We start from the raw sequence: 13,814 nt of genomic DNA, 5'->3' as shown, positions 1-13,814 counted from the left end.
GAACTTGCAAGACGAATGGTTAACTTGTAACAACTTGCAAGACGAATGGTTAACTTGTAAGAACTTGCAAGACGAATGGTTAACTTGTTAGAACTTGCAAGACGAATGGTCAACTGGTAAGAACTTGCAAGACGAATGGTTAAATTGTAAGAACTTACAAGACGAATGGTTAACTTGTAAGAAATTGCAAGAACGAATGGTTAACTTGTAAGAACTTGCAAGACCGATTGGATAACTCATAAGACCTTGCAAGACGAACGGTTAATTTTGCCAGACGAATGGTGAACTTGTAAGAACTTGCAAGACGACTGGTTAACTTGTAACAACTTGCAAGACGAATGGTTAATTTGTAAGAACTTGCATGACGAATGGTTAACTTTTAAGAACTTGCAAGACGAATGGTTAACTTGTAAGAACTTGCAAGACGAATGGTTAACTGGTAAGAACTTGCAAGACGAATGGTTAACTTGTAAGAACTTGCACGACGAATTGTAAACTTGTAAGAACTTGCAAGACGAATGGTTAACTTGTAAGAAATTGCAAGACGAATGGTTAACTTCTAAAAACTTGCAAGACGAATGGTTAACTTGTATGAACTTGCAAGACGAATGGTTAACTTGTAAGAAATTGCAAGACGAATGGTTAACTTGTAAGAAATTGCAAGACCGAATATTTAACTTGTAAGAACTTGCGAGACCGATTGGTTAACTCCTAAGAATTTACAAGACGAATGGTTAACTTGTAAGAACTTGCAAGACGAATGGTAAACTTGTAAGAACTTGCAAGACAAATGGTTAACCTGTAAGAAATTGCAAGACGAATGGCTAACTTGTAAGAAACTGCAAGACCGAATATTTAACTTGTAAGAACTTGCAAGACCGATTGGTTAACTCGTAAGAATTTGCAAGACAAATGGTTAACCTGTAAGAACTTGTCAGACCGATTGGTTAACTCGTATGAAATTGCCAGACGAATGGTGAACTTGTAAGAACTTGCAAGACGAATGGTTAACTTGTAACAACTTGCAAGACGAATGGTTAACTTGTAAGAACTTGCAAGACGAATGGTTAACTTGTAAGAACTTGCAAGACCGATTGGATAACTCATAAGACCTTGCAAGACGAACGGTTAATTTTGCCAGACGAATGGTGAACTTGTAAGAACTTGCAAGACGACTGGTTAACTTGTAACAACTTGCAAGACGAATGGTTAACTTGTAAGAACTTGCAAGACGAATGGTTAACTTGTTAGAACTTGCAAGACGAATGGTCAATTGGTAAGAACTTGCGAGACGAATGGTTAACTTGTAAGAAGTTGCAAGACGAATGGTTAACTTGTAAGAACTTGCAAGACGAATGGTTAGCTTGTAAGAAATTGCAAGACGAATGGTTAACTTCTAAAACTTTGCAAGACGAATGGTTAACTTGTAAGAACTTGCAAGACAAATGGTTAACCTGTAAGAAATTTCAAGACGAATGGTTAACTTGTAAGAAACTGCAAGACCGAATATTTAACTTGTAAGAACTTGCAAGACCGATTGGTTAACTCGTAAGAATTTGCAAGACAAATGGTTAACCTGTAAGAACTTGTCAGACCGATTGGTTAACTCGTAAGAAATTGCCAGACGAATGGTTAACTTGTAACAACTTGCAAGACGAATGGTTAACTTGTAACAACTTGCAAGACGAATGGTTAACTTGTAAGAACTTGCAAGACGAATGGTTAACTTGTTAGAACTTGCAAGACGAATGGTCAACTGGTAAGAACTTGCAAGACGAATGGTTAAATTGTAAGAACTTACAAGACGAATGGTTAACTTGTAAGAAATTGCAAGAACGAATGGTTAACTTGTAAGAACTTGCAAGACCAATTGGATAACTCATAAGACCTTGCAAGACGAATGGTTAACTTGTAAGAACTTGCAAGACGAACGGTTAATTTTTCTCAGACGAATGGTGAACTTGTAAGAACTTGCAAGACGACTGGTTAACTTGTAACAACTTGCAAGACGAATGGTTAACTTGTAAGAACTTGCAAGACGAATGGTTAACTTGTTAGAACTTGCAAGACGAATGGTCAACTGGTAAGAACTTGCGAGACGAATGGTTAACTTGTAAGAAGTTGCAAGACGAATGGTTAACTTGTAAGAACTTGCAAGACGAATGGTTAGCTTGTAAGAAATTGCAAGACGAATGGTTAACTTCTAAAACTTTGCAAGACGAATGGTTAACTTGTAAGAGCTTGCAAGACGAATGGTTAACTTGTAAGAACTTGCAAGACAAATGGTTAACCGGTAAGAACTTGCAAGACGAATGATTAGCTTGTAGGAACTTGCAAGACGAATGGTTAACTTGTAAGAACTTGCAAGACAAATGGTTAACTTGTAAGAACTTGCAAGACCGATTGGTTAACTTGTAAGAAATTGCAAGACGAATGGTTAACTGGTAAGAACTTGCAAGACGAATGGTTAACTTGTAAGAACTCGCAAGACGAATGGTTAACTTGTAAGAACTTGCAAGACGAATGGTTAAGTTGTGAGAACTTGCAAGACCGAATGGTTAAATTGTAAGAACTTGCAAGACCGATTGGATAACTCATAAGACCTTGCAAGACGAATGGTTAACTTGTAAGAACTTGCAAGACGAACGGTTAATTTTTCTCAGACGAATGGTGAACTTGTAAGAACTTGCAAGACGACTGGTTAACTTGTAACAACTTGCAAGACGAATGGTTAACTTGTAAGAACTTGCAAGACGAATGGTTAACTTGTTAGAACTTGCAAGACGAATGGTCAACTGCTAAGAACTTGCGAGACGAATGGTTAACTTGTAAGAAGTTGCAAGACGAATGGTTAACTTGTAAGAACTTGTAAGACGAATGGTTAGCTTGTAAGAAATTGCAAGACGAATGGTTAACTTCTAAAACTTTGCAAGACGAATGGTTAACTTGTAAGAGCTTGCAAGACGAATGGTTAACTTGTAAGAACTTGCAAGACAAATGGTTAACCGGTAAGAACTTGCAAGACGAATGATTAGCTTGTAGGAACTTGCAAGACGAATGGTTAACTTGTAAGAACTTGCAAGACAAATGGTTAACCTGTAAGAAATTGCAAGACGAATGGTTAACTTGAAAGAAATTGCAAGACCGAATATTTAACTTGTAAGAACTTGCAAGACCGATTGGTTAACTTGTAAGAAATTGCAAGACGAATGGTTAACTGGTAAGAACTTGCAAGACGAATGGTTAACTTGTAAGAACTCGCAAGACGAATGGTTAACTTGTAAGAACTTGCAAGACGAATGGTTAACTTGTAAGAATTTGCAAGACCGAATTGTTAACTTGTAAGAACTTGCAAGACCGATTGGTTAACTCATAAGACCTTGCAAGACGAATGGTTAACTTGTAAGAACTTGCAAGACGAACGGTTAACTTGTAAGAACTTGCAAGACGAATGGTTAACTGGTAAGAACTTGCAAGACGAATGATTAACTTGTTAGAACTTGCAAGACGAATGGTTAAATTGTAAGAACTTCCAAGACGAATGGTTAACTTGTAAGAACTTGCAAGACGAACGGTTAACTTGTAAGAACTTGCAAGACGAATGGTTAACTGGTAAGAACTTGCAAGACGAATGATTAACTTGTTAGAAATTGCAAGACGAATGGTTAACTTGTAAGAAATTGCAAGGCCGAATATTTAACTTGTAAGAACTTGCAAGACCGATTGGTTAACTCGTAAGAAATTGCCAGACGAATGGTGAACTTGTAAGAACTTGCCATACGAATGGTTAACTTGTAACAAATTGCAAGACGAATGGCTAACTTGTAAGAACTTGCAAGACGAATGGTTAACGTGTTAGAACTTGCAAGACGAATAGTCAACTGGTAAGAAATTGCAAGACGAGTGGTTAACTTGTAAGAACTTGCAAGACGAATGGTTAACTTGTAAGAACTTGCAAGACGAATGGTTAACTTCTAAAAACTTGCAAGACGAATGGTTAACTTGTAACAGCTTGCAAGACGAATGGTTAACTTGTAAGAACTTGCAAGACGAATGGTTAACCGGTAAGAACTTGCAAGACGAATGATTAGCTTGTAAGAACTTGCAAGACGAATGGTTAGCTTGCAAGAAATTGCAAGACGAATGGTTAACTTCTAAAACTTTGCAAGACGAATGGTTAACTTGTAAGAGCTTGCAAGACGAATGGTTAACTTGTAAGAACTTGCAAGACAAATGGTTAACCGGTAAGAACTTACAAGACGAATGGTTAAATTGTAAGAACTTCCAAGACGAATGGTTAACCTGTAAGAAATTGCAAGACCGAATTGTTAACTTGTAAGAACTTGCAAGACCGATTGGTTAACTCATAAGACCTTGCAAGACGAATGGTTAACGGGTAAGAACTTGCAAGACGAATGGTTAACTTGTAAGAACTCGCAAGACGAATGGTTAACTTGTAAGAACTTGCAAGACGAATGGTTAACTTGTAAGAAATTGCAAGACCGAATGGTTAACTTGTAAGAACTTGCAAGACCGATTGGTTAACTCATAAGACCTTGCAAGACGAATGGTTAACTTGTAAGAACTTGCAAGACGAACGGTTAACTTGTAAGAACTTGCAAGACGAATGGTTAACTGGTAAGAACTTGCAAGACGAATGATTAACTTGTTAGAACTTGCAAGACGAATGGTTAAATTGTAAGAACTTCCAAGACGAATGGTTAACCTGTAAGAAATTGCAAGACGAATGGTTAACTTGTAAGAAATTGCAAGGCCGAATATTTAACTTGTAAGAACTTGCAAGACCGATTGGTTAACTCGTAAGAAATTGCCAGACGAATGGTGAACTTGTAAGAACTTGCCATACGAATGGTTAACTTGTAACAAATTGCAAGACGAATGGCTAACTTGTAAGAACTTGCAAGACGAATGGTTAACGTGTTAGAACTTGCAAGACGAATGGTCAACTGGTAAGAAATTGCAAGACGAGTGGTTAACTTGTAAGAACTTGCAAGACGAATGGTTAACTTGTAAGAACTTGCAAGACGAATGGTTAACTTCTAAAAACTTGCAAGACGAATGGTTAACTTGTAACAGCTTGCAAGACGAATGGTTAACTTGTAAGAACTTGCAAGACGAATGGTTAACCGGTAAGAACTTGCAAGACGAATGATTAGCTTGTAAGAACTTGCTAGACGAATGGTTAACTTGTAAGAACTTGCAAGACAAATGGTTAACCTGTAAGAAATTGCAAAACGAATGGTTAACTTGAAAGAAATTGCAAGACCGAATATTTAACTTGTAAGAACTTGCAAGACCGATTGGTTAACTTGTAAGAAATTGCAAGACCGAATATTTAACTTGTACGAACATGCAAGACCGATTGGTTAACTCGTAAGAAATTGCCAGACGAATGGTGAACTTGTAAGAACTTGCAAGACGAATGGTTAACTTGTAACAACTTGCAAGACGAATGGTTAACTTGTAAGAACTTGCAAGACGAATGGTTAACTTGTTAGAACTTGCAAGACGAATGGTCAACTGGTAAGAACTTGCAAGACGAATGATTAAATTGTAAGAACTTACAAGACGAATGGTTATCTTGTAAGAACTTGTAAGACGAATGGTTATCTTGAAAGAAATTGCAAGACCGATTGGTTAACTTGTAAGAAATTGCAAGACCGAATATTTAACTTGTACGAACATGCAAGACCGATTGGTTAACTCGTAAGAAATTGCCAGACGAATGGTGAACTTGTAAGAACTTGCAAGACGAATGGTTAAATTGTAACAACTTGCAAGACGAATGGTTAACTTGTAACAGCTTGCAAGACGAATGGTTAACTTGTAAGAACTTGCAAGACGAATGGTTAACCGGTAAGAACTTGCAAGACGAATGATTAGCTTGTAAGAACTTGCTAGACGAATGGTTAACTTGTAAGAACTTGCAAGACAAATGGTTAACCTGTAAGAAATTGCAAAACGAATGGTTAACTTGAAAGAAATTGCAAGACCGAATATTTAACTTGTAAGAACTTGCAAGACCGATTGGTTAACTTGTAAGAAATTGCAAGACCGAATATTTAACTTGTACGAACATGCAAGACCGATTGGTTAACTCGTAAGAAATTGCCAGACGAATGGTGAACTTGTAAGAACTTGCAAGACGAATGGTTAACTTGTAACAACTTGCAAGACGAATGGTTAACTTGTAAGAACTTGCAAGACGAATGGTTAACTTGTTAGAACTTGCAAGACGAATGGTCAACTGGTAAGAACTTGCAAGACGAATGGTTAAATTGTAAGAACTTACAAGACGAATGGTTATCTTGTAAGAACTTGCAAGACGAATGGTTATCTTGAAAGAAATTGCAAGACGAATGGTTGAATTCTAAAAACTTGCAAGACGAATGATTAACTTGTAAGAAATTGCAAGACCGAATGGCTAACTTGTAAGAACTTGCAAGACCGATTGGTTAACTCATAAGACCTTGCAAGACGAATGGTTAACTTGTAAGAACTTGCAAGACGAACGGTTAACTTGTAAGAACTTGCAAGACGAATGGTTAACTGGTAAGAACTTGCAAGACGAATGATTAACTTGTAAGAACTTGCAAGACGAATGGTTAAATTGTAAGAACTTCCAAGACGAATGGTTAACCTGTAAGAAATTGCAAGACGAATGGTTAACTTGTAAGAAATTGCAAGGCCGAATATTTAATTTGTAAGAACTTGCAAGACCGATTGGTTAACTCGTAAGAAATTGCCAGACGAATGGTGAACTTGTAAGAACTTGCCATACGAATGGTTAACTGGTAAGAACTTGCAAGACGAGTGGTTAACTTGTAAGAACTTGCAAGACGAGTGGTTAACTTGTAAGAACTTGCAAGACGAATGGTTAACTTGTAAGAAATTGCAAGGCCGAATATTTAATTTGTAAGAACTTGCAAGACCGATTGGTTAACTCGTAAGAAATTGCCAGACGAATGGTGAACTTGTAAGAACTTGCAAGACGAATGGTCAACTGGTAAGAACTTGCAAGACGAGTGGTTAACTTGTAAGAACTTGCAAGACGAGTGGTTAACTTGTAAGAACTTGCAAGACGAATGGTTAATTTGTAAGAAATTGCAAGACGAATGGTTAACTTCTAAAAACTTGCAAGACGAATGGTTAACTTGTAACAGCTTGCAAGACGAATGGTTAACTTGTAAGAACTTGCAAGACGAATGGTTAACCGGTAAGAACTTGTAGGACGAATGATTAGCTTGTAAGAACTTGCAAGACGAATGGTTAACTTGTAAGAACTTGCAAGACAAATGGTTAACCTGTAAGAAATTGCAAAACGAATGGTTAACTTGAAAGAAAATGCAAGACCGAATATTTAACTTGTAAGAACTTGCAAGACCGATTGGTTAACTCGTAAGAAATTGCCAGACGAATGGTGAACTTGTAAGAACTTGCAAGACGAATGGTTAACTTGTAACAACTTGCAAGACGAATGGTTAACTTGTAAGAACTTGCAAGACGAATGGTTAACTTGTTAGAACTTGCAAGACGAATGGTCAACTGGTAAGAACTTGCAAGACGAATGGTTAAATTGTAAGAACTTGCAAGACGAATGGTTAACTTGTAAGAACTTGCAAGACGAATGGTTATCTTGTAAGAAATTGCAAGACGAATGGTTGAATTCTAAAAACTTGCAAGACGAATGGTTAACTTGTAAGAACTTGCAAGACGAATGGTTAACTTGTGAGAACTTGCAAGACGAATGGTTAACCGGTAAGAACTTGCAAGACGAATAATTAGCTTGTAAGAACTTGCAAGACGAATGGTTAACTTGTAAGAATTTGCAAGACAAATGGTTAACCTGTAAGAATTTGCAAGACGAATGGTTATTTTGAAAGAAATTGCAAGACCGAATATTTAACTTGTAAGAACTTGCAAGACCGATTGGTTAACTCGTAAGAATTTTCAAGACGAATGGTTAACTTGTAAGAAGTTGCAAGACGAATGGTTAACTTGTAAGAACTTGCAAGACGAATGATTAACTTGTAAGAATTTGCTAGACGAATGGATAAATTGTAAGAACTTCCCAGAAGAATGGTTAACCTGTAAGAAATTGCAAGACGAATGGTTAACTTGTAAGAAATTGCAAGACCGAATACTTAAGTTGTAAGAACTTGCAAGACCGATTGGTTAACTCGTAAGAATTTGCCAGACGAATGGTGAACTTGTAAGAACTTGCAAGACGAATGGTTAACTTGTAAGAACTTGCAAGACGAATGGTTAAATTGTAAGAATTTGCAAGACGAATGGTTAACTTGTTAGAACTTGCAAGACAAATGGTCAACTGGTAAGAACTTGCAAGACGAATGGTTAACTTGTAGGAACTTGCAAGACGAATGGTTAACTTCTAAAAACTTGCAAGACGAATGGTTAACTTGTAGGAGCTTGCAAGACGAATGGTTAACTTGTAAGAACTTGCAAGACGAATGGTTAACCGGTAAGAACTTGCAAGACGAATGATTAGCTTGTAGGAACTTGCAAGACGAATGGTTAACTTGTAAGAATTTGCAAGACAAATGGTTAACCTGTAAGAAATTGCAAGACGAATGGTTAACTTGAAAGAAATTGCAAGACCAAATATTTAACTTGTAAGAATTTGCAAGACCGATTGGTTAACTCGTAAGAAATTGCCAGACAAATGGTGAACTTGTAAGAACTTGCAAGACAAATGGTTAACCTGTAAGAAATTGCAAGTCGAATGGTTAACTTGAAAGAAATTGCAAGACCGAATATTTAACTTTGAAGAACTTGCAAGACCGATTGGTTAACTTGTAAGAAATTGCAAGACCAAATATTTAACTTGTAAGAATTTGCAAGACCGATTGGTTAACTCGTAAGAAATTGCCAGACAAATGGTGAACTTGTAAGAACTTGCAAGACAAATGGTTAACCTGTAAGAAATTGCAAGTCGAATGGTTAACTTGAAAGAAATTGCAAGACCGAATATTTAACTTGTAAGAACTTGCAAGACGAATGATTAACTTGTAAGAATTTGCTAGACGAATGGTTAAATTGTAAGAATTTGCTAGACGAATGGATAAATTGTAAGAAATTCCCAGAAGAATGGTTAACCTGTAAGAAATTGCAAGACGAATGGTTAACTTGTAAGAAATTGCAAGACCGAATATTTAAGTTGTAAGAACTTGCAAGACCGATTGGTTAACTCGTAAGAATTTGCCAGACGAATGGTGAACTTGTAAGAACTTGCAAGACGAATGGTTAACTTGTAAGAACTTGCAAGACGAATGGTTAAATTGTAAGAATTTGCAAGACGAATGGTTAACTTGTTAGAACTTGCAAGACAAATGGTCAACTGGTAAGAACTTGCAAGACGAATGGTTAACTTGTAGGAACTTGCAAGACGAATGGTTAACTTCTAAAAACTTGCACGACGAATGGTTAACTTGTAAGAGCTTGCAAGACGAATGGTTAACTTGTAAGAACTTGCAAGACAAATGGTCAACTGGTAAGAACTTGCAAGACGAATGGTTAACTTGTAGGAACTTGCAAGACGAATGGTTAACTTCTAAAAACTTGCAAGACGAATGGTTAACTTGTAAGAGCTTGCAAGACGAATGGTTAACTTGTAAGAACTTGCAAGACGAATGGTTAACCGGTAAGAACTTGCAAGACGAATGATTAGCTTGTAGGAACTTGCAAGACGAATGGTTAACTTGTAAGAATTTGCACGACAAATGGTTAACCTGTAAGAAATTGCAAGACGAATGGTTAACTTGAAAGAAATTGCAAGACCAAATATTTAAATTGTAAGAATTTGCAAGACCGATTGGTTAACTCGTAAGAAATTGCCAGACAAATGGTGAACTTGTAAGAACTTGCAAGACAAATGGTTAACCTGTAAGAAATTGCAAGTCGAATGGTTAACTTGAAAGAAATTGCAAGACCGAATATTTAACTTTGAAGAACTTGCAAGACCGATTGGTTAACTTGTAAGAAATTGCAAGACCAAATATTTAACTTGTAAGAATTTGCAAGACCGATTGGTTAACTCGTAAGAAATTGCCAGACAAATGGTGAACTTGTAAGAACTTGCAAGACAAATGGTTAACCTGTAAGAAATTGCAAGTCGAATGGTTAACTTGAAAGAAATTGCAAGACCGAATATTTAACTTGTAAGAACTTGCAAGACGAATGATTAACTTGTAAGAATTTGCTAGACGAATGGTTAAATTGTAAGAATTTGCTAGACGAATGGATAAATTGTAAGAAATTCCCAGAAGAATGGTTAACCTGTAAGAAATTGCAAGACGAATGGTTAACTTGTAAGAAATTGCAAGACCGAATATTTAAGTTGTAAGAACTTGCAAGACCGATTGGTTAACTCGTAAGAATTTGCCAGACGAATGGTGAACTTGTAAGAACTTGCAAGACGAATGGTTAACTTGTAAGAACCTGCAAGACGAATGGTTAAATTGTAAGAGTTTGCAAGACGAATGGTTAACTTGTTAGAACTTGCAAGACAAATGGCCAACTGGTAAGAACTTGCAAGACGAATGGTTAACTTGTAGGAACTTGCAAGACGAATGGTTAACTTCTAAAAACTTGCACGACGAATGGTTAACTTGTAAGAGCTTGCAAGACGAATGGTTAACTTGTAAGAACTTGCAAGACAAATGGTCAACTGGTAAGAACTTGCAAGACGAATGGTTAACTTGTAGGAACTTGCAAGACGAATGGTTAACTTCTAAAAACTTGCAAGACGAATGGTTAACTTGTAAGAGCTTGCAAGACGAATGGTTAACTTGTAAGAACTTGCAAGACGAATGGTTAACCGGTAAGAACTTGCAAGACGAATGATTAGCTTGTAGGAACTTGCAAGACGAATGGTTAACTTGTAAGAATTTGCACGACAAATGGTTAACCTGTAAGAAATTGCAAGACGAATGGTTAACTTGAAAGAAATTGCAAGACCAAATATTTAAATTGTAAGAATTTGCAAGACCGATTGGTTAACTCGTAAGAAATTGCCAGACAAATGGTGAACTTGTAAGAACTTGCAAGACAAATGGTTAACCTGTAAGAAATTGCAAGTCGAATGGTTAACTTGAAAGAAATTGCAAGACCGAATATTTAACTTTGAAGAACTTGCAGGACCGATTGGTTAACTTGTAAGAAATTGCAAGACCAAATATTTAACTTGTAAGAATTTGCAAGACCGATTGGTTAACTCGTAAGAATTTGCCAGACAAATGGTGAACTTGTAAGAACTTGCAAGACAAAGGTTAACCTGTAAGAAATTGCAAGTCGAATGGTTAACTTGAAAGAAATTGCAAGACCGAATATTTAACTTGTAAGAACTTGCAAGACGAATGATTAACTTGTAAGAATTTGCTAGACGAATGGTTAAATTGTAAGAATTTGCTAGACGAATGGATAAATTGTAAGAACTTCCCAGAAGAATGGTTAACCTGTAAGAAATTGCAAGACGAATGGTTAACTTGTAAGAAATTGCAAGACCGAATATTTAAGTTGTAAGAACTTGCAAGACCGATTGGTTAACTCGTAAGAATTTGCCAGACGAATGGTGAACTTGTAAGAACTTGCAAGACGAATGGTTAACTTGTAAGAACTTGCAAGACGAATGGTTAAATTGTAAGAATTTGCATGACGAATGGTTAACTTGTTAGAACTTGCAAGACAAATGGTCAACTGGTAAGAACTTGCAAGACGAATGGTTAACTTGTAGGAACTTGCAAGACGAATGGTTAACTTCTAAAAACTTGCAAGACGAATGGTTAACTTGTAAGAGCTTGCAAGACGAATGGTTAACTTGTAAGAACTTGCAAGACGAATGATTAACCGGTAAGAACTTGCAAGACGAATGATTAGCTTGTAGGAACTTGCAAGACGAATGGTTAACTTGTAAGAATTTGCACGACAAATGGTTAACCTGTAAGAAATTGCAAGACGAATGGTTAACTTGAAAGAAATTGCAAGACCAAATATTTAACTTGTAAGAATTTGCAAGACCGATTGGTTAACTCGTAAGAAATTGCCAGATAAATGGTGAACTTGTAAGAACTTGCAAGACAAATGGTTAACCTGTAAGAAATTGCAAGTCGAATGGTTAACTTGAAAGAAATTGCAAGACCGAATATTTAACTTTGAAGAACTTGCAAGACCGATTGGTTAACTTGTAAGAAATTGCAAGACCAAATATTTAACTTGTAAGAATTTGCAAGACCGATTGGTTAACTCGTAAGAAATTGCCAGACAAATGGTGAACTTGTAAGAACTTGCAAGACAAATGGTTAACCTGTAAGAAATTGCAAGTCGAATGGTTAACTTGAAAGAAATTGCAAGACCGAATATTTAACTTGTAAGAACTTGCAAGACGAATGATTAACTTGTAAGAATTTGCTAGACGAATGGTTAAATTGCAAGAATTTGCTAGACGAATGGATAAATTGTAAGAACTTCCCAGAAGAATGGTTAACCTGTAAGAAATTGCAAGACGAATGGTTAACTTGTAAGAAATTGCAAGACCGAATATTTAAGTTGTAAGAACTTGCAAGACCGATTGGTTAACTCGTAAGAATTTGCCAGACGAATGGTGAACTTGTAAGAACTTGCAAGACGAATGGTTAACTTGTAAGAACTTGCAAGACGAATGGTTAAATTGTAAGAATTTGCATGACGAATGGTTAACTTGTTAGAACTTGCAAGACAAATGGTCAACTGGTAAGAACTTGCAAGACGAATGGTTAACTGGTAGGAACTTGCAAGACGAATGGTTAACTTCTAAAAACTTGCAAGACGAATGGTTAACTTGTAAGAGCTTGCAAGACGAATGGTTAACTTGTAAGAACTTGCAAGACGAATGATTAACCGGTAAGAACTTGCAAGACGAATGATTAGCTTGTAGGAACTTGCAAGACGAATGGTTAACTTGTAAGAATTTGCACGACAAATGGTTAACCTGTAAGAAATTGCAAGACGAATGGTTAACTTGAAAGAAATTGCAAGACCAAATATTTAACTTGTAAGAATTTGCAAGACCGATTGGTTAACTCGTAAGAAATTGCCAGATAAATGGTGAACTTGTAAGAACTTGCAAGACAAATGGTTAACCTGTAAGAAATTGCAAGTCGAATGGTTAACTTGAAAGAAATTGCAAGACCGAATATTTAACTTTGAAGAACTTGCAAGACCGATTGGTTAACTTGTAAGAAATTGCAAGACCAAATATTTAACTTGTAAGAATTTGCAAGACCGATTGGTTAACTCGTAAGAAATTGCCAGACAAATGGTGAACTTGTAAGAACTTGCAAGACAAATGGTTAACCTGTAAGAAATTGCAAGTCGAATGGTTAACTTGAAAGAAATTGCAAGACCGAATATTTAACTTGTAAGAACTTGCAAGACGAATGATTAACTTGTAAGAATTTGCTAGACGAATGGTTAACTTGTAAGAGCTTGCAAGACGAATGGTTAACTTGTAAGAACTTGCAAGACGAATGGTTAACCGGTAAGACCTTGCAAGACGAATGATTAGCTTGTAGGAACTTGCAAGACGAATGGTTAACTTGTAAGAATTTGCACGACAAATGGTTAACCTGTAAGAAATTGCAAGACGAATGGTTAACTTGAAAGAAATTGCAAGACCAAATATTTAACTTGTAAGAATTTGCAAGACCGATTGGTTAACTCGTAAGAAATTGCCAGACAAATGGTGAACTTGTAAGAACTTGCAAGACAAATGGTTAACCTGTAAGAAATTGCAAGTC

Source organism: Convolutriloba macropyga, chromosome 5 (genome assembly GCF_964194025.1).
Source record: "Convolutriloba macropyga chromosome 5, txConMacr16.3, whole genome shotgun sequence".
Lineage (NCBI taxonomy): Eukaryota > Metazoa > Xenacoelomorpha > Acoela > Convolutidae > Convolutriloba > Convolutriloba macropyga.
The sequence above is the reverse complement of the archived record's forward strand: the minus strand, read 5'-3'. Positions refer to the sequence as shown.